We start from the raw sequence: 26,208 nt of genomic DNA on the forward strand, positions 1-26,208 counted from the left end.
TTTTGCAAGAGAATTTTAGCAGACATGAGCAAGCAGAGGCTTAAAACCTGCTTTAAGGGAAGGAGTTCTGGGGGGCTCAGTGGGTTGAGTGTCCTACTCTGGATTTCAGCTCAGGTCATCATCTCAGGGTCCTGAGACTGAGCCCTGCATTGGGTTCCCCACTCAGCATGGAGTCCGCTTCTCTCCTTCCCCACCGCCCCCGCCCCCCGGCCTCTCCTCCCCACTCTGAAATAAATAAATAAAACTTAAAAACAACAACAACAAAAAATGTGCTCTGGAAATCTGCCTGGAGATGTGTCCAGGGTCGCTATGGCCCTCTACCTTGGCCGCCAGATGAACACAGGTGGGGCAGATCCAAACCCCAAGCTACCTGATTACAAACATTGACGTGTGCCGTTGTGCTAAAGAAATGAGACTCAGAAATGAAGAGCTTTACCTAACATATCTAATTGATGGCAGATCTGGTTCTAGAATCCAGTTGTTTTAATGGGCAATCCAATAGTTCGAAAACGCTTGCTTTTGCTGGTGGAATAAAAGGCTCCAGGAGCTGTGTGCCTATCAGTTCTGCACCACTGACAGCCCAGAGCCCACCTTCTTCCTGCCAGCAACCTTCCTCCTCTTCCTACCTCATAAATATCCTTATTTTCTCTTTTCTTTCCCCTCTCTCCCTTAGCAACCACACTACGGCCTGCAGCTTAGTTTAGTCTCATCTTGGGTTCAGACGCTCTCAACATTCAGACCAGTGGAGACCTCTCCATCTGGTGATCACACCACTCCCCCAGGTCAGTGTGCTCTCCATCAAGTGCTGTCTTCTTCTCCAAACAGCTCTTCTCCAGACTTTTATATTTCTTTAAAATATCTTTTCACAGCATGCCTGGGTGGCTCAGTCGGTTAAGCACCAACTCTTTGATTTCAGCTCAGGTCATGATCTCAGGGTCATGAGATGGAGCCTTGCATGGGCTCCATACTGGGCGTGGAGTCTGCTTAGGATTCTCTCTCTCCATCTTCTTCTGCCCTCCCCATCTCCACTTATATATATATATATATCTTCACTTTTTATTTTTGAAAAATTACATGTAGATTCACAAGAAGTTACAAAGATAGTACACAGAAGTCCTTCGTGACTTTTACCCAGTCTCCCCTAGTGGTTACATCTCACGTGGCTGTAGTACCCTGTCAAAACCAGGAAACTGACATTGAAGCAGTGGATGTGTGTGGTTCCCTGTCATTTCCTCACATGTGTAGATTCCTGTAACCATCACTGGAATCAAGATACAAAACTGTTCCAATGACACAAAGATCTTACTCCTTTGTAATCACACCCATCTTTCTTCCATCCCCATCCCTAATCCCAGCAACCATAAAATTATTCCCCATTTCTGTACTTTGCTGAAAATATTATTCAAATGGCATCATATAGTATATGATATATGGAGATTGGCTTTTTATGTTTGCAGCATGCAAGTCGCTAGGACAATGCTATGAACAGTGGTGTACAGGTTGTTGTGTGGACTTGCTTTAATCACTCTGAGACAAAGGTCCAGGAGTGAGGTTGTAGGGATGTGATTAAGCATATGTTTAATTTTTTGTTTTTTAAAATTTTTTCTTTCAGTTTTATTGAGATATAGTTGTCCTACAGCTCTCTATAAGTTTAAGGTGTACAGCATAATGACTTATAAACATTGCAAGATGATCACACAATAAATTTCATTAACATTCTTCATCTAATGTAGATACAAAAAATAGTTTTTTCTTTGTGATTAGAACATTTAAGATTTATTCTCTTAACAACTTTCAAATAGACCACATAGTAGTGTTGACTATAGTCATCATTTTGCACATTACATCCCTAATAGTTATTCATCTTATAACTGGACATTTGTACTTTTTGACTACCTCATCCAATTTCCTTCCCCCTCAAATCCTCACCTCTGATAATCACAGATCTGATCTCTTTTCTTTTAAAGATGTATTTATTTTTAGAGAGAGAGAGAAAGCACACATACACAGTGGGAAGGGCAGAGGGAGAAGGAGATAGAATCTCAAGCAGACCCTCCACTGAGTACAGAGCTTGATACCATGACCCTGAGATCATGACCTGAGCTGAAACCAAGAGTTGGATGCCCAAATGACTGTACCACCCAGGCGACCCCTGATCTCCTTTCTGAGAGTAAATACATAAATACACATTCACTGAAGAGAGTATATTTATGGCAGATAAGCACATAAAAAAACTATATATATATATGTGTGTGTGTCATATGTAGGTTAGATCATAGAGTATCATACAGAATTTTTGTCTTTCTTTGTTTGGCTTATTTCACTTACATTTAGTAATTAAAGAGACTACAAAACTCTTTTCCAGAGTGGCTGTAACATTTCACATTCCCATCAGCAATATATGAGATACATTTTCTCCACCTCTTGCCGGAATTTGATACTGTTAATATATTTTATTTATCTGTTTTGATAAGTGTGTGGTGATATCTCATCAGGGTCTTAATTTGCATTTCCCTGATGGTTTGTGATGCTGAATATTTTTTCATGCGCTTATGTGCCATAAATATAGCCTCTTCAGTGAAATGTCTCTTCATGCAGCTTGTTTCCTAGCAAGATTGTTTTTATACTGTTGACTTTTGAGAGATCTTTATACATGCTAGATAAGAGTCCTTTGTCAAACGTATGGTTGCAAATATATTTTTCCTATCTGTAGCCTGTCTTTTCAACTGTTTGACAAGGTCTTTTGCAAAGCAAACATTTCAAATTTTGACATAGTAAAAGTTATTGATTTTTGTCTTTTTTTTTAGATTCAAAAAAAAATTTATTTATCAGAGACACACAGAGGGAGAGAGAGAGGCAGAGACACAGGCTCCATGCAGGGAGCCCAACATGGGACTCAATCCCGGGTCTCCAGGATCACGCCCTGGGCTGAAGGCGATGCTAAACCACTGAGCCACTGGGGCTACCCTGATTTTTGTGTTTTATGCATTGTGCTTTTGGTGTCATAGCTAAAAATGCTTCACCGAGATCTCCTATGTTTTCCTCTAAAGGTTTTACATAATTTGATGTTTTACATTGAAATCTGTGATCTATATTGAGATAAATTTTGTGCAAAGTGTGAGTTTTAAGCCAAGATTCTTTTAAAAAAATATTCAATTGTCCTAGCACCATTTGTTGAAAAGACTATCCTTCATTGCATTGTTTTTGAATCTGTCAAAAAACAGTGCTGTATGCGATGTCTGGATGGCTCAGTTGGTTAAGGTCTAACACTTGATTTTGGCTCAGGTCATGATCTCAGGGTCCTGAGATCGAGTCCCATGTCAGGCTCGACAGTCAGTGTGGTGTTTGCTTGAGATTTTCAGTCTCTCTCCCTTCCTCTGTCCCTACCTGCCATGTGCACTCTCTTGCTCTCTCAATAAACAAAGATAAACTTTAAAAAAAAATCAGTGCTGTACTTGTGTAGGTCTTTTTCTGGGTCTTCTAGTCTATGCTACTGATCTATGAGTCCATCTCTCTGTGAATATCACACAGGCTTAAATAGTCACATCTGTATCCGTACTAGACTTCAAATTGGGAAAATGAATTATACCCATTTTATTGTGGTTTCTTTTCCTCAAAATTGTTTTAGTTATCATAGTTTCTTGGCCTTTCTGTATAAATTTTAGAATGACTCTGTCTAAATTCACAGAAAATCTTTCTGGGATTTTGACAGAAATTGTATTCAACATGCATCTCAATTTAGAAAATATAATCATTGTTACTAAGTTGAATCTTCCAATACATGAACACAGCATGCCTCTCCATTTATTTAGATTTTTAAAAATGGCTTTCATGGCTTTGCAGTTTTCAGCATATAAGGCTGGTATATATATATATATATATATATATATATATATATATATATATATATTTAGGATTGATACCTAAGTATTTTATTTTTTGAGTGACTATAAATAGTCTTGTATTTTTTATTTTAGTTTCTTTGCTACTGCATAGAAATATAAATGACTTTGGTTTGTTAATTTTATATCCTGTGATGTCACTTATTAGTTCCAGAAAAATTTTTGGAGAATTTTTTGGGATTTTTTTTTTTAATGCAGCAAATGATGTCATCTATAAATTAAGGCAATTTTATTTCTTCCTTTATGATCTGTATGACTTCAATTCCTTTTCTTGCCTTATTGCATTGGCTAGAACTCTCACTACTGTGTTGAATAGGGGGACATCCTTGTTCCCAAACTTAGGGCAAAAGCACTCATTCTTTTACCATTAAGTGTGATGTTAGCTATAGAGTTTTTGTAGATTGTCAGGTTGAGGATGTTCCCTTCTACTGTTTGTTTTCTCAGAGTTTTCATTGTGAATGGTTATTAGACTTTGTCAAACATCTTTTCTGCATTAATTGATACCATTATTGTGATGTTTCTTCTTTAGCCTGTTATGTTAATACGGCAGGTTACATTGATTGGTTTTCATAAATTGAACTAGCTTTGCATATCTGGAATAAATCCTACTTAGTCATGATACATAATTCTTTTTTATGTATAATTGAATTCTATTTGCTAATACCCTATAAAGGAATTCTGATCCTGTATTCATAGTGTTTCATTTTCCTTTTTTGTACTATTGTTTTCTGGGTTTTTTTTTTTTTTTTTTTTAAGATTTTACTTCAGAGAGAGAGAGAAAGAGCAGAAGCAGGGAGAGGGGCAGAGAGAGAAGAAGCAGGCTCCCCACTAAGCAGGGAGCCAGATATAGGGCTTGATTCTAGGACCCTGAGATCATGACCTGAGCTGTTGGCAGACACTTAATCCATTGAACCACCCAGGAGCCCCTGCTTTCTGATTTTGATACTGGAGTAATAATAAATTCATAAAAAGAACTGGGACATGTTCAGTTCTCTTCTGTTTTTTGGAAGACATTGGCCCCTAATCCTCTCTTTCTCTCTTTCTTTAGTCTATTTTCTCCATTATTCAGATTGGGGAATATCTATTTCCCTATCTTCAGGTTCAAGATTCTCTCCTCCCTTTTCCCCATTTTGCTATTAAGTGCGTCCACTGACATTTGTCTTTTATTTCTAATATTTTTTAGTTCTAGAATTTCCTTTCATTTAATAACTTCTATTTTATCATTGAGACTTTCTTCTTTTTCATTTGTGCCAAATGCATTCACAACTGCTCAGACCATTTTTATGATGACTGTTTTAAAATCCTTGTCCAGTAATTCTATGTATCATCTTAGTGTAAGTATCTGTTGCTTGATTTCTTTCACTCAACTTGAGATTTTTTTTTATTCTTTATATTATGAGTGATTTTTGATTGAAGCCTAGACATTTTGAGTATGATGTTATGAGACTCTGGGATACCAGAGGCAAGAAGAAATTCAGGGAACTCACCACCATGCCATTCTCAAGCTCTAAGATCCCTAGTGGATCTTCCTCCTTCTCTCTGCTTTTCAGTCTTCTTATGTTTGTTTTACACATTATGTCAGTGAGTTTTAGCTCTACTTAGCAGAAAAGATAAGGATAGTTAATTATACTGTCTTTCTAGAAGCTGAAACTTATTTTTCTTTTAACTAAGCCATCTGTCTTCTTGTTTTAGGAGTCCATTTCTGATACTGGAAGAATATTTGAGGATTACATCCCTCAAAACTGCTTGAGTTAAAAGTATAGTCTTTTCCATGTTCCCTGCCTTTGTCCTGATCAGAAACTGTTCATTATCTCTTGCTTGAATTATTTAAATGGCTTCCTAATTAGTCCCTAAATTGACAATCTCTCCCTTTCTTGCAGTCTGCTGTTCTACAGATTGTGGGCAGTTCTATTTCCTTAGGCATAAATCACTGTGCTTCCTTTCTCTTCCTCCATGACCTAAGACAGCTCATCACTGGCTACTTAGTAAAATTCAATCCTTAGCTTGGAGTTCAAAGTCATCAATGTTATGGCTCATCTTCCTATTGACAGCCTTATCATCCTCTGCTGTTGCATGCAATTTGATGCTGCAATGCAAGGGCATCACTTCCAGATCCCGCACACATGTTATGCAGTTTGATCCAGGGCCTGCACTCATACTTGCCCTCTGCTTGGAATGTACCCCCTTACCCACTCAGGTCAGGGCCCATTGCCTCAAGGAAAACATTCTTGATCACCTAAGTCAGAATTGATACTTTTCCCTATCAACAACCATAGCTTCTTGCTCACATCTCTCTTTAAACATATTTCCAATCCATTTCATAGTTACAAGACATAATGTATAGTTTTTGCAGATTCTCTCCTTTTGTACAAAACCAGGCCTTCTTGGCTTAGTGGTCCCAGGAGGAGAGCAAGCCCATCATTGGATGGCAAGACTGGAGCTGGCTTCATCTGGGGCAGGAGGTAAGTCAGTGAAACATTTGCTTACTTCTAGAAAATGTGCCAATTTTAGGAGATTCTGTTCTGTCTCAGGATTCTCTGGAAGTCCAGGGAAGGAAACCTTAGAGATCTATCCACCATGCTTGGCATGAAGTCAGTTTTGGAGATGTTCTAGATCAAAGCTCCCTTGCCCTTCATTACCTCTACCTGTAATATGGACAGTTCACCCTATGGGGTACTGATGCTTTCTCTGTTCAGAGTGTGGTAGCAGCAAAAGGAGCAAGTGAAAATAGGAGCTGCTTAAGTCTTAGCTCCGCTCCTTACTAGCTGTGTAAACTCTGGACATACTATTTAACTTTTTTGTACCTCACATTCCTCATCTGCAAAGTGGGGATAATTATAGAATATACAGAGAATCACATAAAAATGCTTAGAACTCTGTTTGGCACTCCATAAACATTAGTAATGACCATTTTCAATGTTTTCCACCCCAGTACCCCGAAGAGTAGAATATTTGCAAGGCCTGGGATAGTATCCCAAAGTAGCCTCTATTTTCTTGAAAAATTTTGGGGCATTCTATTTCATGTTAAATTTTTGTCCAAGTTGTGCATTTTCCTCCATTAGTAGAGCTTCTTTGTTGAGTTTAATACTGAATATTTCTGGGGCACCTGGGTGGCTCAGTAGTTGAGCATCTGCCTTCGGTTCAGGTCGTGATCCTTGGGGTCCTGGGATTGAGTCCTGAATCAGGCTGCTCACAGGGAGCCTGCTTCTTCCTCTGCCTATGTGTCTGCCTCTCTCTGTGTGTCTCTCATGAATAAATAAATAAAATCTTAAAAAAAATCTGGATATTCCTTCTGCAAAAATATTTAAGAAGGTATACTCTAGAAAGATAATTCTATGTTATTCCCTTGGCACAGGGGGGTGCCTCTCAGTGGCATGCTCTTAAAGGTTGAGGTGCACAGTCCCAGCAGGCTTTGCTTGAGCCACAGACACAGAAGACTGAAGCCCAGACCAGCACCATAAAGTGCTCCTCACTGATGAGTTCTGTGTGGGGCCAATGCAGCCTCCATACCCTCCTTTATTGACCCTTCCTTACACTGAGATTTACCACCTCAGTCCTTCTTTCCTCATTTGAGAGAGCTGGCCCCTTGTTGGATGTGTGAAATGTGAGCACAGAGATAAAAATCTTGGCTTGTATTTCCTGGACTATGATCATCAATAAAATAGGGCAGAAGAGAGCTATAATCTAATACACCATATTACTGTAATTAGAGCTTCATGCATAGAGCTCTCTCCCGCCCTCCCTCCAAAATAATGAAACCATTTAAAATAAATAGTGGTGACTTTATTCTCCATCATGTGGTGTTCAGTGATTGGGTAATTATGGTGACAGCATATAGCTAGTGGATGTTGAGTTCAGAATGTAAGAAAAAAGATTTGGGGGGGAAAACACACATAGGATAGAGCCATAGAATCGTAGCACTGTGGAACGGGCAGGCATACTGGCAATTGTGTACCTTGCACCCCCACTCACAAAAGAAGTGAAAGAGACTGAGAGATTGCAAATGTGAGAAGCTTAGGCAGAGGTGGAATCAGACCTAAAACCCAGGCTCCTCTCTTTTATTCGATATTCTTTTCAACCCATGTGTTGTTTCTGGGAAACCTCCTAAGACAGAATATTCTAGAAAGCTTTCCACATGGCAAGTAGACTTTGCCCCCCACATCTGCTGAGGGAGAGGACAACATTTCTGTGACATAAGCTGTTGTCTGTCCCTTCATTGTCTGTGGACTCTGAAAAGTCATGGCCACTGAATGTCACCAGCAACCTGCCCTGAATGTTTGAGACATTTTTTTTTTGTTTTATCCATTTTGTTCCTTTGACATAGCAGAGAGAAAAAATTAGCGAGTGCACAAATTGAGATTTTGTTTAACTTACTCTTGATGAGGCTAATTGTTTATTTTCAGTTAGATTTTATTTCTGTTATTACATTGGGAACATCAGGTAAATGGTAAACTTTCCCATAAAAAATGTTTACATTTCTTAGTCCTGCTCTACATGTAAGAAATTCAGGAAAAGTCAGTGCTTTTTGTAATGAAGGCACAGGGGTTTCCAAAGAAAATAAGCTAAAGGTCCTCATGGAACAGAAAGGCAATGGACTTCAGCCTGCAGATGTGTAACACAGGATTAGAATGGCACAAACGTGCACTGTTTCTATCCCTGATGTGTTGAACTTATGTTCAGTCATGTCACTCGTATGACCCTCCCTCTCCTCTTCTCCTCCGTCCTGTACAAAATGAGAGACTGATGTAGCCAGAGGGAAGGGCATGAGCTCATCCCTGCCATAAATTGCCACTGGCTCTGTCATTTGCTACTCAACCCCAGAAAAGCCACACCTAGGGCCTGGGGTAAGGTGTCTTCCTCCTTCCTACCCTGTCCAGTAACCGTCCTGGTGACACGCATGCCCCACCACTGCTAGAAGCTAAGCCCACCCTGGCTGAGGTGGACATAGAAACTCCTACTCTGCCTATGATGGGAACACACACCACCCCAGAAAGAGCAATGCAGGTCACTGGTGGTCACTGGGCAGGAAGCAGCAATGCAGTTGGGAAACATTCTCTACAGAATTAAGATTCATGCCACTACATCTACAGAGAGATACAGATGCCACTAAGAAGCAAATTTCTCAGGCAGCCCGGGTGGCTCGGTGGTTTAGTGCCTGCCTTCAGCCCAGGGTGTGATTCTGGAGACCTGGGATCCTGTCCCACGTCATGCTCCCTGCATGGAGCCTGCTTTCCCTCTCCCTGTGTCTCTGCCCCTCTCTCTCTCTTTTTCTCTCTCTCTCTCTGTGTCTCTCATGAATAAATAAATAAAAATCTTAAAAAAAAAAGAAGCAAATTTCTCATCAAAGATAACGTTCTCTATGTTCTTTCTTGCTCCAATTCCAACCCTCCCTGAACTCTGAAATGTAGCTAGGGCTCATATATCTTGATTAACAGAGTCATTCGGATGTCAAGGTGAGATTAGGAAGATGTCAAGATGGCTGCTGAGACCAAGGACATAAGCATGGGAAGGCTCCTCTTTGGGGGCACCTCTGCCTTCTCCTTAGGGCCATCAGTTGGTGTCACCAGCATGTGGCTTATATGGGAGGTAGGTGAACCCAGGTGACATACAATGTCCATCTGTGTTTCCACAGTACTTTCCCAACACAAAGTGTTTTGTCAGCCAAAATTTTGTCAACTGTCCAGTGATAAGGCAAGGTGCCATGTCTTCACTCACTTGTGAGGAAACTGAAGCCCAGGGAGGCTAGCACACATCAGGGAGGGCATAGAAAAGACAATTCTAATGTGTGCTAAATTTCTGAAGGCTGTTCTGTTCCAGACACTTGACAGTACCTTACCTAAATGGTTTTCTTATCTGTAAAATGAATCTAAGAATGGCATCTCCCTCATATGATGTCTTAAGGATTAAATGAAATAATGTCACAGAAATGTTTAGCATGATGCCTGATGCACAGGATGTCTTTGAATTAGGTGTTGGCAGGTCCCTACAATATCCTTAAGGGTGTCTGTTATAATCTCCACTTTGCGAGTCACAGTAAGGAAAATGACTCACTCAGTTAACCAGCATGTTAGGTGGCCTGGTGAGGCCTCAAATGCAGATTTGTATGACCCCAAAACCTTCCCACTCAAAGAACACAATTACTCCAGAGCTTGGGTTGCCTCTTGCCAAGTTCTATGCACTTTCGCAGACCTGTTCATCCAGATCTGAGACAGTCTCATACAGAAAGTGCTGTGACCTGGTTTGACAAGCAAACAGAAAGCCTTCTGTCTCAGAAAATACATAACAATTTGTCATCATTCACACAGACATCTGAGCATCATGTTCCATGAAGACTTTGATGGCATCCACAAAGAGGCCCTCACCAGAGTCCCCAGAGGGGCTCAGCACTTCTGAAGTAGAGTGTCTGAGGCCAATAATTAACATGCAAGTCACAAGACTATTCTCATTAGTATTCCTATGATTTCAAAAATTCTTTGTCTTTATTACATAATTTCAACTCAGTTCCTATTTTTTTTTTATAAAATGTCAAGTAGATATAACAAAAAAAAAAAAATAGAAAAAAAAAACCCCTTCTTATAGCTATGGCTTCCCGCATGCAATAGGCATTCCACAAACACTTGTACAATGTATGAATAAGCTGATTATGAATGAATGCATTTATTTTCTTTTTGTGAATTGGCTCAAAGAGCCAGTTCGATAGGGGTTGACCAAAAAGTATATTCCTGAGAGGCCACAAGTACCCAGTAATGCTTTGCCAAAAAGCCCACTGTCTACCTTTTAGATGCCTCTGACTCAAGGACGTTCCCCACAAATGTGGCCGGAGACACGTGGCTGTGCTGGAGCAGCTAGCATTTACACCTACTTTGTAAGCATTCAACCTGAGCTTGAGTAGGAGGCGCCCACACTCATCTGGGACCCACACCAGAGGCAGGGAACATACCTTCCTTTGATGTTATATCCATCAGATGCCATTTGCTGGGACTGGCCAGTTCTGAAACCATTCCCACCCACCTGATGATTCTTCAAAAGAATCAACATGTTAACAAGATCAAAGGCTGGCACCTCTGCGACCTGACACACGCTTTGCCAGGAGCTCCATTACTGAGAAGTTCTCAAGAGAAAAGAACTGCTCTTGTGGGAACACCTGATTCAGAGTCTTGGCTCTGGGGTCTCAACAGAGAACACTTCTCCTCCCTCCTTATCTGTAAACGTGGCAATGGTGATGCCACTTAAGTGGAACCTGGTGCCCAAAAAACTTTGTGAAAGCACTTCGTAAACAACTAAGAGATAAGCTAGCCTATCTCCGAAGACCATTATCACCAACAGAGGGGCAGAAGAAAGCTCATTGTGTGCAACTGGATGGCCCTTGGCTTGGAAAGAAGAATAGCTCATGATATGTTCTCAATAGCTAGTAACTTCAGATTGCTTTTATGCACCCCACTCTCAGATATATTGAGCTGGAGTTGCCCCAAAGTTAGTCATTTGTGTGCCTGCCACCTTCACAATTTTTTTTTTTTTTGCCACAGACAGCTGAATCTCGCCTGTGTTATAATTTACCTAATATGTCTTTTCACATCAAATTTAGGTTAACTTTATTGCTGTACATTTATTTTCATCTCGTTTCAATCAATAAGTCACAGCTTTGACATGCTGGTGACACGTGCTTCTGTGCTGCATACCATATTTGGGGAGACACTGTATTAAGCAAAAAAAAAAAAAATCATTGCACCACCTAATCCAGACAGGAGGAGGAAAGGGAGCCTGCCAAAATCTCGTGTGAGTTGGCACAAAGAATGACTTGGATTTCCTCAAAGATGAGCAAAAGAACAGTCCTAGCACACTGGAAAGCAACCTCAAACTATAATCCATTATCTATCCACATATAATAAGGATTATTTACATTACTATAGCACTTTACAATTTTAACAACACATTCATGATCATTTTACATGGGGTCCTGACCCCAAATCTGGCAGCAGGTAGCGTGGCTGATACCATCCTTTTGCACAAGGAACTCAACAGTGTTAGGGGGTTTGTATGAGATCATGTTAGAAATAAAGAGCAGCAACAATAATGCCTCTGTCTTCAGCTCATTTCACTGCACCCTCCTCAGGGGGGGACAATATTTTTACAAGGACTGCTTTTCCCTCTTTCGGCAAGACAATTCTCTCATGCCACTTTTTATCAATCTACTCTTCCAAACTGTACATCCATTTGTCCATCCATCCATCCATCGATCTATCCATTAATCCATCCATCTATCCACCCACCTATCTACTTACCCATCCATCCACTGCTCCATCCATTCATTGTTTTATCTGTCCTTCCAAACACGTACCCCAATCTATCCATTCATCTACTTATCCATCCTCTGATCCAGTCACCTACTTAGCCACTTCCCCATCCACCCACTTGATATTTGGGGACCTTCTTTGTGCTTGTTACTCATTATACAGAATACTGGAACTACCTACCAGCTTTTATTCTTATAAACTGAAAAGTATTCCTTGTGAACTAGAATGGCAATAAGAGTAGTATCTGCATCAATTTCTTCTGATTTGAAAATCTACCATAGATTTTCCCTGATGTTAGCAAAACATAGTAATATGCTCTACTTCTTCCTGTCAAGTGAAACAAAACACTTGGGAGTGTGATAACAAAAGAAGCAGGAAAAGACCTAGTTAATAAGAGTCCTCTCCTCCATAAGTACATTGGAAGTACAATAATTACGGTTATGTTGTTGGATCACTTCAGATGAAAAGGGCACACTTCCAATTACTTCACATGAGTATCAAGTCCAAATAATTAGAAATACGTCCCTGATAGAGTCTTGGAACTTTTTGGAAGAGCTAATTTAAGCATCTAGGTGTTTTCTCGGCTGCCATTCAGAGTCGAGACTCACTTATCTTCATGATTGCAGTCTGTTTTGGTATTTTAATTCCTCCATTTCAGAGTTGAGGACAGCAAACCAATGATCAATGATGCAGGTGGCCTAACATATTGAGAGCCCATAAAGGGATGTGTCTCAAAGCAGATAAAAATAGAGAACAGAATGAGACAAAATGGGAATCAATTATCAACTAGCATAAAAAAGAAAGAAAAAATTCAAACAGGCCAAAAATATAAATAAAACATTGGAAATTTCTAGATAAAAAATAAAACAAAGCTTGAACCCTCCTACTAATTTTTTTTTTTAGTTTACCCCAACAGGCTGTAACTTCAATGAAGTTGTTTTTGTCATCCTTTCCTATCAGTGATGACTTCCTTGTCAATGAACACGGTAGAGCAATGGTTCTTGAACCTCAGTGTACATCAGAATTACCTGGAAGGCTGGTTAAAGCACAGATGCCTGGGACCCACTCTCAGAGTTTCAGATTTAGTAGGTCTGGGGTGGAACCCAAGAATGTGCTTTCTAAACCCCTGGGTAATGCTACTGCTGTGGTTAGTCTGGGGACCCCACTTTGAGAAGCACAACAGACCACCTCTAGTCCTCGTCTTCTTTTTCAGCTGTGTGTGACACTGGGCACCACTCCCCAGATCTCTGAATGCCACACATCTCTTGCTTTCCCAGCCATCTCTCTCCTCTTCTCCATTTTAGCACCCTAGTGTTCCTCGAGATGCTATGCTAAGCTTCTATCCTTTCCCTGAAATCTTCCTTTCCCTGAAATCTTGTCCACTCTGAAGCTTTTAGTTAACCATGTACACCTGGTAGCCTCCAGGCTGCAGCTCCAGCCTGATAAAATGTGAGCTTCATGGAGCACACATCCCAAGTGACTGGGGTGTGCCTGGCATATAGAATGTGCCCGATAAATATCCGTTACAACTTCCTAGTACATATTTCTACCTGAAAGTCCCACAAACTAACTGGCAACTGACATCAAATGTATTTGGAAAGAAATATGTCAGAGAAGGGCATTACACAAACTAGATTCATTCCCCGTATTTCCAACGGTACCATCATCTACCCATTCCGTAAGACCTAAGAAATCTGTAGGTCATTCCAGAAACCTTGCATGCCAAACACCAAGTTGTGCTGATTTCACTTCCTAAATCTCTTTCAGGTCCATCCACTTACCCCCATTCCCATTGCCACATCAAGGCCACCCCAGCCTCCAACCCGGCCCCTCCTGTAGTCTCTGCACCACACAGTCGGCTGAGAGATCTGATCTCATTCTATGCACTAAATGCACTCAATCTCATTCTATGCATTAAAACCTAACCAGTGACTCTACCTGCCCTTAGAGCCCCACCCTCCCCAGGGCCTTAAACTTTCTGACTGGGACCCCATGGCCTCTCCAACTATATCTCACGTGCTTTTCCTCAGCCCTGGACCTCTGACCTCCCCAACTTATTTTTGTTCCTCATTCCATGTGCTCTCATTTCTGATCCATGGCTTGCGATATTCTTTCCACCTGGAATACTCTTTCCTTTTCTTCCTGTGACATGTTGTAGCCGACTGCCTTCTACGCATTTCTCAGTTCCCAACTCAAACATTTATATCCTTCAAAAAGCCTTCCCTTCCTCTCTAATAAAAACAAAACAAAACACTCCTTAAGACTGGGATATGGCTTGCTTTGAGTTTCTATGACCTTCTGTATCTACATATACAGTATTACCCCTGCTTGTTTAATTATCAGTCTCATTTGCTCTTCGGGGGAAGGCTCATGTCTACACAGTGTTGGGGCCAGGGCCTGGACTTGGTCATATCTGCTGAAGGAATAGGCCAACCAGATTCAACAGGGGAAACTTAAAAGAAATTATTTTTCTATGTTGAAAGCAGTCTGAGAAGCAGTATGTCTGGAATGGGCACAGGGGAGCACTCTAGAATGATGGAAGTATTTTGTATTTGGTTCTGGGTGGAGGCAATATGAGGGTGTACATAGATAAAAATTCATCAAGCTGTACACTGAAGCGTGGTGCATTTTACATATGTAAGTCATACTTCCATAAAAGAAATGAATTATTTTAAAATTTTGGTATAATTCATATGGGGATATAAAAGTGCATATGGGTTAAAACAATTCATGTGGGTTTCACACTAGAATTTAGTAACAACCCAAGGCACAGAAGTTCCTTAAGATGCTAATTATTTCCCAAAGATCCAGAACAAAAACATGCTGAAGCAATTCTTTAAGTCCCCCCCCCCCTTTTTTTTTTTCAGAGGGAGGCAAGAGAATGGTGGGGAGGGGCAGAGGGAGAGGGGAAAAGAGAATCCCAAGGAGGCTCCACACCCAGGGTGGAATAGAAGTGGGGCTTGATCCCACAATCCTGAGATCATGACCTGAGGGGAAATTGAGTAGGACACCTAACAGACTGACCTACCCTGGTGCCCCTTCTTTAGATCTTTGTTCTTAAATAAATAGATAAGTAATTAATCTCTGAGGGATTTGAGATAATGATGTATACTTATGTTTTCAATGTTTGAGGTATCTTCACTCGTGCAATGACAACTGCGGCTCTCCTGGGTCCCCATTATTTTTAATACTATCACTTTTCTTTTTCTCCTAGTAGGTACAGGACACAGGACCATACCGCAAGGTGCATTACCCCATTGAAAAGCAACACTGCTGTATCGACTGTTGCGATCATGTCAAGCGCTTTAGGATGTCTGGCTGTCTCTTAGACTAAAATGTAAAACATGGAGTGTTCAAGATTCATTTTCTAAGGAATAGGCAAAAATGCAGAGCATTTAGGCTCTTTTGTTCTGTAAGTTACTTTTGGTAAGAAGATCCCTGTGCTTTGTCATGCTGGGCTTCCTGGCAGCCCCTCTGGCCCCGCTGCTGTTAGCTCTGAGTGCTCAGCAGGTCTTTGGACCAGGTAAAGGCCAGTTCTGAAATAGCAATTAAAACATTCTTCAGCGAGGGTGACAAGCACCCAGGGGACACACGTGCATCCAAAATAATGACATCTAAGGCCACTAACCACTGAAAGGGCACTTTTTACACTTGAGACCAAAGTCAGTGCCTTCAGCCCTCTCCGGTGATTCTTCTATAAACGTACCTGTTTTGCTTCTGTTTTTGGTAGTATTTTTGTCAAAGTTCCATTTTCCTTACGCCTCTATTTGCTACCGGTATTGTGACATTCAAAATCAAAGGAGACAAAAATTTAAAATTCCTGATGAATTTAGTGGCGATACTACTTTCTCACCATGATCATCATTATTCCCAAGTGAGAGAAGAAAAAAAAAATGTTTAATATCTATGTAAAACCCTTTCCAGTACCAGACTAGAAAAACTGGAAGCTTGCCAGCCATCACAGGGACTGGGGGGAACGGAGCACCGCCGTGGTCCTTGTCCTGGTGAACGCGGGGCGGCTACCTGGCCAAGCCGAGGGGACCCAGGGTCCCAGCCAGAGGGACTTACTCCGGATTCGGAGCGCTCTGCCGCGGTTTCAAAGTATCACCCAGGAAAAGGAAATAATCCGATAAAGTTGACGTTACCCGGGGCAATGAGAGGGGAGGGGGGGGTCGGGGTGCCGCTGGGACGGGCGGCGGGCAGGGATGGGGATGGCGATGGTGGTGACGGTGACGGTGGAGGCGGTGGTGGCGGGGATGGTGATGGTGATGGTGGTGGTGGCGACGCTCGCCGGCTCCTCTCCCGTTTCTCCATCACTGCCTGGCCTCTGCCTCCTCTGTCCCCGCGTGGCCTCTGCCCGGAGAAACAAGCCGCCAGGATTTGCACCCAAGCCGCACGTCCTGGGGCGCAAGCCTGCGGCGCCGGGCCCCGGCCCCCGCGCCCCCCGCGCCCCCCGCGGCCGCCCCCCCCCGGCTCCCCCTGCGCCCCGCCCGCCCCCGCCCCCGCCCCCGCCGGCGCCCCCCGTCCCCCGCCCCCCGCGCCCCGGCCGCGGTCACTTACGCCAGCGCCGGGCCCCGCTGCCCCGCGGCCCCGAGACAAAGGCTGCGCGGCCGCTGCGCCGCCGGCGGCTCCTCCGGCCGCTGCCAGGGACCCGAGGAGCGGGGGGAGGGGGAGGGGGAGGGGGAGACAGGGGGAGGCGGAGGGGGCGGCGGGCAGGGGCCGCCCCGCTGCAGCGCCCGACCCCGCTCCTGCGCCCCGGGCCGGCCGCCCTCCTCGCCCGCAAACCTCCCCCCAGGGACCGGGTACCGCCCCTCGGGGGGGGCGGGGAGGAAGAGGAAGGGAGACGTGCGTGTGCGGGAGTGTGTGCGCGGGTGTGCGCGCGCGCGTGCCTTCCTCCCCGGCGGGATCCTCTCCCTCCACCCCCGCGGCCCGAGCCCTCTCCGGAAATGCCAGCCCCCGCCGCACCTGTACGTGTCTGGGCGCGCCCCCGCCGGGACCCGCTCCCCGTCCACGCACCCCTCCTCCTGGCCGCCAACCGTTTTGGGAAGCGCAAAACTGAGACCTGAAGGTGAAGTGCCCAAAGACGCCAGGTGGGAGGAGGATGCCGGGACGAGGAACCCTCTTGGAGTGGGACCCACATCTCCCCCGTTTACCCTCCCTCGCTCGGCCCCACTTGCTGGCCCCCCGCGGGATCCGGCAGGCCAGAGGGTGGGGACCCGCGCAGGCGACTCCCACCCCCACCAACCAGGCGCCCCCAGGAACCCCCCACCACCAACCAGGCGCCCCCGGAGACCCCCACCAACAACAACCAGGCGCCCGCCCCCCCCCCCCCCCCGCAGTCTTTCGCTTGGCCCAGTCATTTGCATCTTGCTAAGAATAGTGGCTTTGATTTATTTTTATTTTTAAAACTTTTCATTATGTGATTTAAAAAAAAAAAATCAAAAGTAGAATAGTATAGGGAAGCCCTGAGTGCTCGGCTGCAGCTTCAAAGATCGTAGTAATATTTCCCGTCCTTTCCTTTATTCCCCACCCTTCTCCATCCCAGAGGCTAAGGACTTTAAAGGAACACAGGCAGTATCATTGCCCCACCTTACCAAATTAAGACTAATTCCTTAGGCTCGGCTGACTTTGATTTGTTAACAGCTGGTGGTTATTCATTGAGTAGTTCTCCTCAGGTCTGTGTTTAGTGCCTTAGGGATGCTGCTCAGCTGTGATGCGGGCCCTAGCTGTGTCCAAAGCTGGTGATAGACAACCGTTGTATACGTTGTTGACTGATGGAGCAGGAATTAGGAAGCTCTGACCTAGCGAAAGGGCCAGATACTTCTGAGTGTGTCCCAGACCCTGGAAAATTTTCATTGCAGCCTGTCCTTCCAGAAAAATGCACGCTTGAATTTGGATTTAAATTCTGGAGGACTTCTCACGAGCTGCCTGAACCCAACTGCAGGTTACAAACTACAGAGCTGGGCTCTGGACATGTCCCTTGCGGCCCCAGAGATGAGAACCTGCGTATTCTGCTGGGTTCCCCTCTTGTTTGCTGAGAGCTCTGGGGCCCAAGGACAGCAGGGGAGTCACACTCGGACATCGGGCCTTTTTCCCTGGGAGGAAGCTCTGTGTTTAAGCCCTGGCAAGTGTGGCAATGGCGGTGGATTCTCAGCTGGACCGCAGAAGAGCATCCTTCCAGGATGAAGAGACGTGAGCTGTGCCAAGAGCAACTAAACCCTCAGTTCATCTGGATTCCCCAAGGCAGAGCTGGAGCACACCCATGAATGTATGGCTTTCGGGGGCATGTTAAGAGGCAGCCCAGCAGAGCAGTCAGGATTCCGCCTGGCTTTGAACCCAGTACCTCTTGCTAGTGACCTTGGGCAAGTCACTTGACATCTCTGTGCCTGTTTTCTCAGGGTTGTTGTTCAAACCTGCCTCATTGGGCTGCCAGGGGGCATTTTGCGCCATCAGTGCCTACTTCAAAAAGGTCGAAAAGGTGCTCAGAGCATTTGTGCTGCTTGTGCCCGCTAAGTGGGAGAATGGGCGGTTGAAACCTAGGGGACCTCTGCTGCTCCCAAGGATTCGCAGCCTCAGCGGAAGCAGACAGGGCCAGAGCCCGCTTTCTGCGGCAGTAGAAGCAGAGCATACCTTGACAGAGTGGCTCTTCTCTTTTTGACAGAGGGCCTGGGGAGGGAGTGCAGGTGCTTACTGGCGGGCCTCGGTGCGGTTCCTAAATACTGTGGGTTTCCTTACTGACGGGGCTCTGGGAAATGGTCTCTGAGCTGCTGAAGGGACGCGTTCATTCTCTAGCCAGCCACCCAGCCAGACGGTGTCGGCCAGTGGAACTTGGCAGTTCCTCTCCTGCCTTCCCAAGCCTTACCTCGCCTGCCAAGTGGCTCTGACAACCCCAGGCAGCGGGAAATCTCCCCAGGCCGAGCTCTTGGGCCTGCCCTACGTTCGTGATTAGTGATGTCAGTTGCTCTGCATGTCGTGTGGGCCCATCCAGACTGTAAATGTGTTGAGAGCAGAGATCGTCATCAACCGTCTCAGCGTTGCCCGTAACATCCTGCTCATGGCCCACCCAGCATCGGTGCAAAAAGCACTTCCTGTAATGTACACAGATTATTATTCTCCGGATAGGGTTCAACCCAGGCCAGGATTTCCATGTCCCCTCATCAGCCCAGCAACTAGCAAGTAACTCAGACCTGCTCACCTGCCAGCCCTTGCCCAGGGCAGGGCCGGGCCTAAGGAGGAAGGGACACGCCCCCCGGGCTGGGGGGTCTCAGTCACCCTGATCATGACACTGTGATTCTGAGTCTTCATCTGCTGGTTGCTCTGTAATCTCACCCCCAAGCTGGGAAGCATAGCTACCTCCCCTGGCGCCGCTCTGGATTTCAGTAACATCTTCTGAAGTCTGACTTTCTCTTCGCCCTGTACCTTCCCCTTTCTCTCTCTCATTTCTCCTCCTTCCCTTCCCTCGCTTATGCATCTCTTCCTTTTCTATCTCATAATATGGATCATGTTGATTTTTCAAACCGTATTTTGCCTGCATCAATTAGGGAGGAGGTAGGTGAGTAGAATCAAGACTAAAGTTTTTGTAGAATGCGATGGACAAATGACATGTAGGATCTAGTTGTACTCAGGGGAGAACCACCAAACTTTAGGTCTTCTTACAGGATGTAGAATACTTTAGGGATACTCAGACTTTATGGGTCTTCTTGGGAATAAACTGACCAAAGAGCCCCTGGGGCTAAGATGATACCCAACAAAGAGTATTAATAGCATCCATTTGTTCCATGTGGACAATCTGACACTCAGTGCCAGCTCTAAGAGAAAGCTCTCAAAACTATTAAAATGACAAAGAACTTTAGTCCTGATAAAGAAATGGAGTTTGGTTTAGCTAAATGGAACGCCATACAAATGTGAAGGACAGCTTGGGGTGATGAATGGATTTACAGCTATAAAGACGAACTCCCAGAAGATTAATAGAAGGAGAGATGTATATTATCGGGGCTTCCAGCTGTTGATGAATGCTAAACTTATTGACAGTGAAGATAAGCTCAGATAAAAGACATTTCAGTCCAAATGGAGAGAAAATACTTCAAAATAAGCCTAATGCCAGCAACCAAATTAAGGCAGTAAATATATCTGCGGTTCCAGCCCATTTGTTATGATAGAGACTACAGATCATTATAATGAACAGCAGATTATTAACCACGAAGTGCCCCGTGCATCACAAGGAATTTGAGCCACTCACTCCCCTACATCAAAGGAAATCCACTTATCCCGACAAGAAGGACTTGCACGCACTAGTAGGAAACTAAGAAAGTTGAGAACATCATATGGGGCAGTTTTAAAATATCAAGAGGTGTGATCCATGTCCCCTCCCACCAAATATGGATGGGCTTGATTCTGCTTCATTTTCCATCTATAGAGAAATATGGAAGAGTCGATATATATGATTTTCAGATCATACAAGGCATGCAGCTCCCATCTGGCTTGATTGGAATGCTTGCCCTCCAGTGCCCCCTCTTGGGATATGACTACTCAGGACTTCCAGATGATTCTAGTATCCAGCCTTCAAGTTACCTCCAGCTGTTTGTCTTTCCAGCTGAGAGCTCAGACATCATGGAGAAGAGACTAGTCATCCCCTCCGTGCCCTACCCAAGTTCCTGACCAAAGAAACTGTGAGCATAATAAAATGCTTGTTTAATGCCTCTAAATTTGGGTATTTTTTGTGTAGCAATAGATAACAATAGGAATTAGATAGGAATATTTAGATAGGAATATTTAACAATAAACACAAATGTGCCAGATGCGGTGGAACACAATTTTGCCTTCAAAAGGCTTACAGTCTTAGCAGAGATCAGTGGGATATAAGCTGAGCAAGATTGGGGTCTCATTGAATTCCAGCCTGTGCTCTGCCCTTTCCAGCTACACGGCATGGGAAAGTGATCATCTCTGTGCCCAGTGTCCCCACCTGTAAGATGAGGAGGTCATGAAGACTGAATACACAAGAGGCATTTAGAACACGTTGAGTGGCCCGTAAGTGCCAGTCATAGTTAAGGTCATCAGTGTACCAGGACACACTTACTCTGTGACATGAAGCAGAGAAAGGGCTCCTGAGCCTGGTCATATCAGGTGATTTATTTTTCGAGAAAAGTAGATTTGTGTAATGGATTTGATGAATAGGCTCTCTGATTTTTTTTTTTAAAAGATTTTACTTATTTATTTCAGAGAGAGAAAGAGTGCACAAGCAGGGGTAGGGGCAGAGTGAGAAGCCAACTTCCCACTGAGCAGGGAGCTGGATGCAGGACTCCATCCATCCCAGGACCCTGAGATCATGACCTGATCTGAAGGCAGATGCTCAAATAGCTGAGCCATCCAGGTGCCCCTAGGCTGTTTGATTTTATAGCCAGTTCACAACAGCTCCCTTTAAATCCAAGTTTTACCATTTTTTTTGGACTGCGAACCATGATAAGAAATACATTTCCTATTGTCATCTAATCCACACAAGAATCCACCTCTATAAAACCATATTAAAAATTTCATTGAGCAATACTTGCCCTATGTGCAATCACTCTGAATTTTCTATTCTGTCCTATTTAATTTTTCAAAATCCACTGTCTTGATTCCATAACCCATGAAATAGATTGGAATCTGCAATTTGAAAAGCAGTGCCTTCAGTAATAATCTTTATATGGTTTCCTTGCCCTAAACTTTTCACTGTTTTTCCCTTTGTTTGCCCAACTCTTCTCTACTTTCCGGAAGTCACACTTCTCCAGAATGACCGGTCTACTGATGGGCAGTCCCCATCCTGATGGGCAGTCATGAGGAAGCTGGACCCACATGTTCTAGCACAGGGCTGGCACATGGCAGGTGTCAGACAAGGATTTTTGAATTGACCTTAGCACAGGGATTCTATTTTTCTGCTGAGGTTTTTATAGGCGCTAAGTACTTAGTCGGTTCTCAGATGATTTCTAATTTGATGATAATGTGATATAAGTGTCAGGGAGAAGAGATTTGGCTAGCATTCCAAGCAAACATGCACGCAGTTCTAAAACCTTGCCCTGGTCACTATGCCCATCTTTCTTGAAAGCTGTTTTCACTTTATAACCACAGGATATTTCAAATCAAATTCCAGAAAATGCCTTGCAATTAAAATTTTACACTCCTGTTACTGCATGCCAGCTTTGCTACTGCCTTTTTGTCACTGCCCATTATAAATAATGACCCTGGCATGCGTTTTGTTACTAGAGTCATTAACCCAGCACACTGTTCTGCTACATGGAACAAGCCATACTTCTGCTAAGGTGACTTGGTGGGTAGTTTGTTTGTTTGTTTGTTTGTTTTTCCTTCTGCAGAACCTGATGATAGACAATAAAATGAGCAAATGGAAACTTTAGGGAAATGTGCATTAGTGCTACTGATCCTGCATGGGCTATCTACAGTTGGCTTATAGTACAAAACATGCTTGGGGCTGCTGTATCAACTAAATGGGATTGTGTTTGCACTGGGATGTCCCACCTCACTTTCATTTTATCTGCAGATAAAAGGAATTACCTTCTCTTCATGGAGAGCCTGTGACAGAGCAGAGAGAAGGTGGGGTTTGGTGTCAGACTAGGGTGTTGACTCAACAGCTCTGACATTCATTAACTGAGCAACTGGAAGCCAGCTGCTTTAGATCTTTGAGCCTCATTTCCGTCATCTGTGAAATGGGAACAATATTGGGGATCATAATACACCTCTCAAGGTCATGAGAAAAGTCCATGCAATGCAAAGTGGTCGAAAGCCGTTCGTCATGTGAGTGATGCATGTCTTATATTGTGGCTTTCTGCCTTCCTGGCCAAAATTGAAGGGGCCAAGGAATGATGGTCAAATCAAAAGCAGCTCACTATAGGCTGGCCAGTGACCATGCCATGGCCTAACCAAAGAGTCACTAGATAGCAATGAACAGCCCAATTAATTGATTTTAAAAACAGCTTTATTTGAAGAAATGATTACCTAAGAAGTCCAGATAGTGGGTGTGGTGGACAGAATAACAGCTCCCAGAGATATCCATGTCCTAATCCCTGGAACTTGCTAATATGTTACATTCCCTGGCAAAGGGGACTTTGCAGATATGGTTAAATTAAGGGTTCTGGGATAGGGTGATCACCCTGGGTTATTCAGGTGGGCCCCATGTCATCTACAAGAGTCCTTATAAAAGGGAATCAGGGAGCTCAAGGTCAGAGAAGGGGATATGAGGACAGAAGCAGAGGTCAGGGTGACAGAGCCATGGGCCAAGGGTGGGCCCTGGGAGAGGCTCCAAGCCTCTAGGAGCTGCAAAGGCAAGGGACTGATTATCTCCTAGAGCCTCAAGAAGGAATGCAGTCCTGCTATCACCTTGATTTTAATGATATATACCTTTAAGACTTTTGATCGTTGGAACTGTAAGGTAATATGTTTGTGTTGTTTTAAGCCACTAAAATTATGGTTATTTGTCATGGCAAAAATTAATCTGTAAAGGGAAGAAGGGGGTTGTCATAGGGAAGAAATGTACAAGATCATGTGGGCTTCTGGAGGGCAGGCCTCATTCTAGTTCTTGACTTGGTGGGGGTAGCCCTAACAAATGGGCGTTCAACTTATAACTACATGTTAAATGTTTAGATTTGTGTTATGTACACTTTTCTTTGTGGAAGTTATATTTCATAATTTAAACATAGCTCCAATGGCTTATTTTACTTGGGAAAATCTGGGATCTAGCAGGCAATAGATGAGACCCTCAAACCCAGTCATTGAGGGGAGTTTAAAGGAGCAGATATTTACTAAGTTGTGGCCAAGGTTAGGGAAAGAAACAAAGGTCAGTGCAGTGGTCTGAGACTAACAATGGAGGGAAGCCATTACCGGGAGGTGCTGGAGGAGGCCAAAGGGGAAGGCATTCCCAAGCTAGGGAGGAGTAGCTCATGGAGAGGAGTGCCAGACAGGAGCTGTCAGGGGAGGGACCACCCAGTGGGAAAAGGAGGGGGCAATTTGCAGCCTACCCTCCAGTCTCCAGCTGGGCAGCCCATTGGCTGGTCCCATCCAGGATCCCAAGCACAGGGGCCTGGTTGATGCCTCCTCACACAAGAAGCAGGGTGGAGAAGGTTGGAAAATGGGTCTATAGGGCCAAAGGAAAATATCCTTCATGGTCTATCCCCTCTTGTCATTTGTTCGTGTAAAAAAATTCATGGTCTCCACAGAGAGGACACAATGAATTTCATCAGATGTGATAGCACCATAGGTGATGTCAATTCAGCCATATGCCCACAAGAAACCTACCGTTTTAGCCCTAACAGTGCTCTTCCTATACTGAAACATACGTGGTGGGGAAGAAGGAGAAGGCAAACAATAAACAGAAACACATCTGCTGCGTACTCTTCTTTTATAACTGGTGATGAGGCTACCTGGCATTATGACCCAGCTCCTCCCTCCTCCGACACCGTGTCCCTCTTCCTCCCTCTCTGCCTGTGTCTCAGCTGGGTGACGGGCTTCTCTGATGCATGATGCTGACCCAAACCTTCATTCCTGAATGACTGGGGTCCTTGACTTTACTGCCGTTTTACATGGATGAGGAGAGTTGGGAAAAAGTACCAAGAGGCTCTCCCCAGGAATCCCTTGAGCAAACTCCCAATCCTACTTCACCCGCTGTGTAGCGACGATCTGGTTTTCTCCTAGTAATTAAGATCCATCGCTCTGTTCAGTCCCATGACCTTTTCTAGGCTTTTGGCTTAACAGCATGAGGAGACCCAAATGGGCCAGGCCCAGCTTCTAATTTAACAGTGCTGTGACTAAGTTCCCTGGTGACATGGGCCCCTGTCAGGCTCTAGGACTTCCAAACTTACTTACCAGTTCCAAGATCACAGGATGAGAAGGAAAAAGTCCCCCAATTGGTTTTGGGGGGATTAGGTATGAGAGACTTAGGGACACTGACACCTCCGCCCCTTGATTCCTAGACCCATGGATCTGGCTACTAGGAGAATGCACCAAACATCAGCCATCGGTTGGAAGCTAAATCCTATAGGACAGATTCCAACAATTTTCAGGGTGTCCCTCCCTTCTGCTATCATGACTTCGAAAGGCCATTCCACCATTCCCTTGACGCTGCTCCTGGCTGGTGGTGGCCCATGGAGTAAGACCAGCCCATCCCCTGAACGTCCATCATCAGAACATGTGTCCTGTGGGTGGAGTGAAAGTTGTAAGGGATATTATGGCTACAACTGAGGAATTCTTTAAGTCCGCATTTGGGGACTTGGCAGAGCACTGGGGACAAAAAAGGTAAACCCACACCCAGATTATAATCATTCTGAAGCCAGGCTGCTACTTCCTCCATCATGAATGAAGCCCAATGTAGTGAATCTCTTACTCCCCACCGCCCAAGAAAGAATGGAGCCATATCAGGCCCCCTCGTGTTGCCTCTGCTGTTGGAAGTAGCTCCTTGCTGGTGAGGGGAAGGCTTCGTGCTGCACAAGCCAATGCCTGCCACCCAGCCACACGGTGACTGATGAGGTGGTGGGGCAAGTACTGCCTGGCAGCTACAGAGCGCGTCGTCTCCCACGTCTGATGATGGAGAGCCTTGCTCTGGGTGGCTGGCTGTTGGGAGGGAGCACATGGAATGCAGATTGCATCACATTCCGGGGACATTCCGAGAGGTTAACCACAGTCCCCTGAGAGCTCCTACTACCAGTTTTCCAATTTCACTCTTTCCAAATCCCTCCCTGGCAACTCATCTGTGAGTCACAGCTCACGAGTCAGTGTTGATCCAGATCTCTTCTTCCACACAGATGGACAAACTGAAGTTTTGCCCATGGGGGCAGGGAGGGGAGTTCCCTTTGCCAGGGATTTTTAGGACCACCCCTGAGTATGATTGCAGCATCATCTGCCTCTAGCTGCCCAGGTCCCCATTATTCCCATGGAGATCAGGAAACCTATTCCATTGCAGCATCTCCCGCCCTGACCTTTAGCCTACAAAGGATGTAATCACGGGTCCTTTGGTGGTGCTGGTGGCCCAT

At 44.5% G+C, this 26,208-nt stretch overlaps 1 protein-coding gene across 2 annotated transcripts in view; it reads right to left on the minus strand.

The window, feature by feature from the left end:
• Positions 1-16,843, minus strand: part of GPR45 (G protein-coupled receptor 45) — an 83,803-nt gene extending 66,960 nt beyond the window's left edge. Inside the window, exons 1-2 of one of the 2 annotated variants that reach the window (XR_007413545.1) lie at positions 16,757-16,840; positions 16,007-16,549 (exon numbers count right to left, since the gene is read on the minus strand). The gene's annotated coding sequence lies outside the window, so the exon portion shown is untranslated. Of the gene's footprint in view, positions 1-16,006; positions 16,550-16,756 lie in introns of those variants that run through there. The other variant, XM_035696073.2, reaches the window with a different exon arrangement.
• Between the last annotated feature and the right edge of the window lie 9,365 nt (positions 16,844-26,208).

The sequence above is a fragment of the Canis lupus genome, chromosome 10 (genome assembly GCF_003254725.2).
Source record: "Canis lupus dingo isolate Sandy chromosome 10, ASM325472v2, whole genome shotgun sequence".
NCBI lineage: Eukaryota > Metazoa > Chordata > Mammalia > Carnivora > Canidae > Canis > Canis lupus.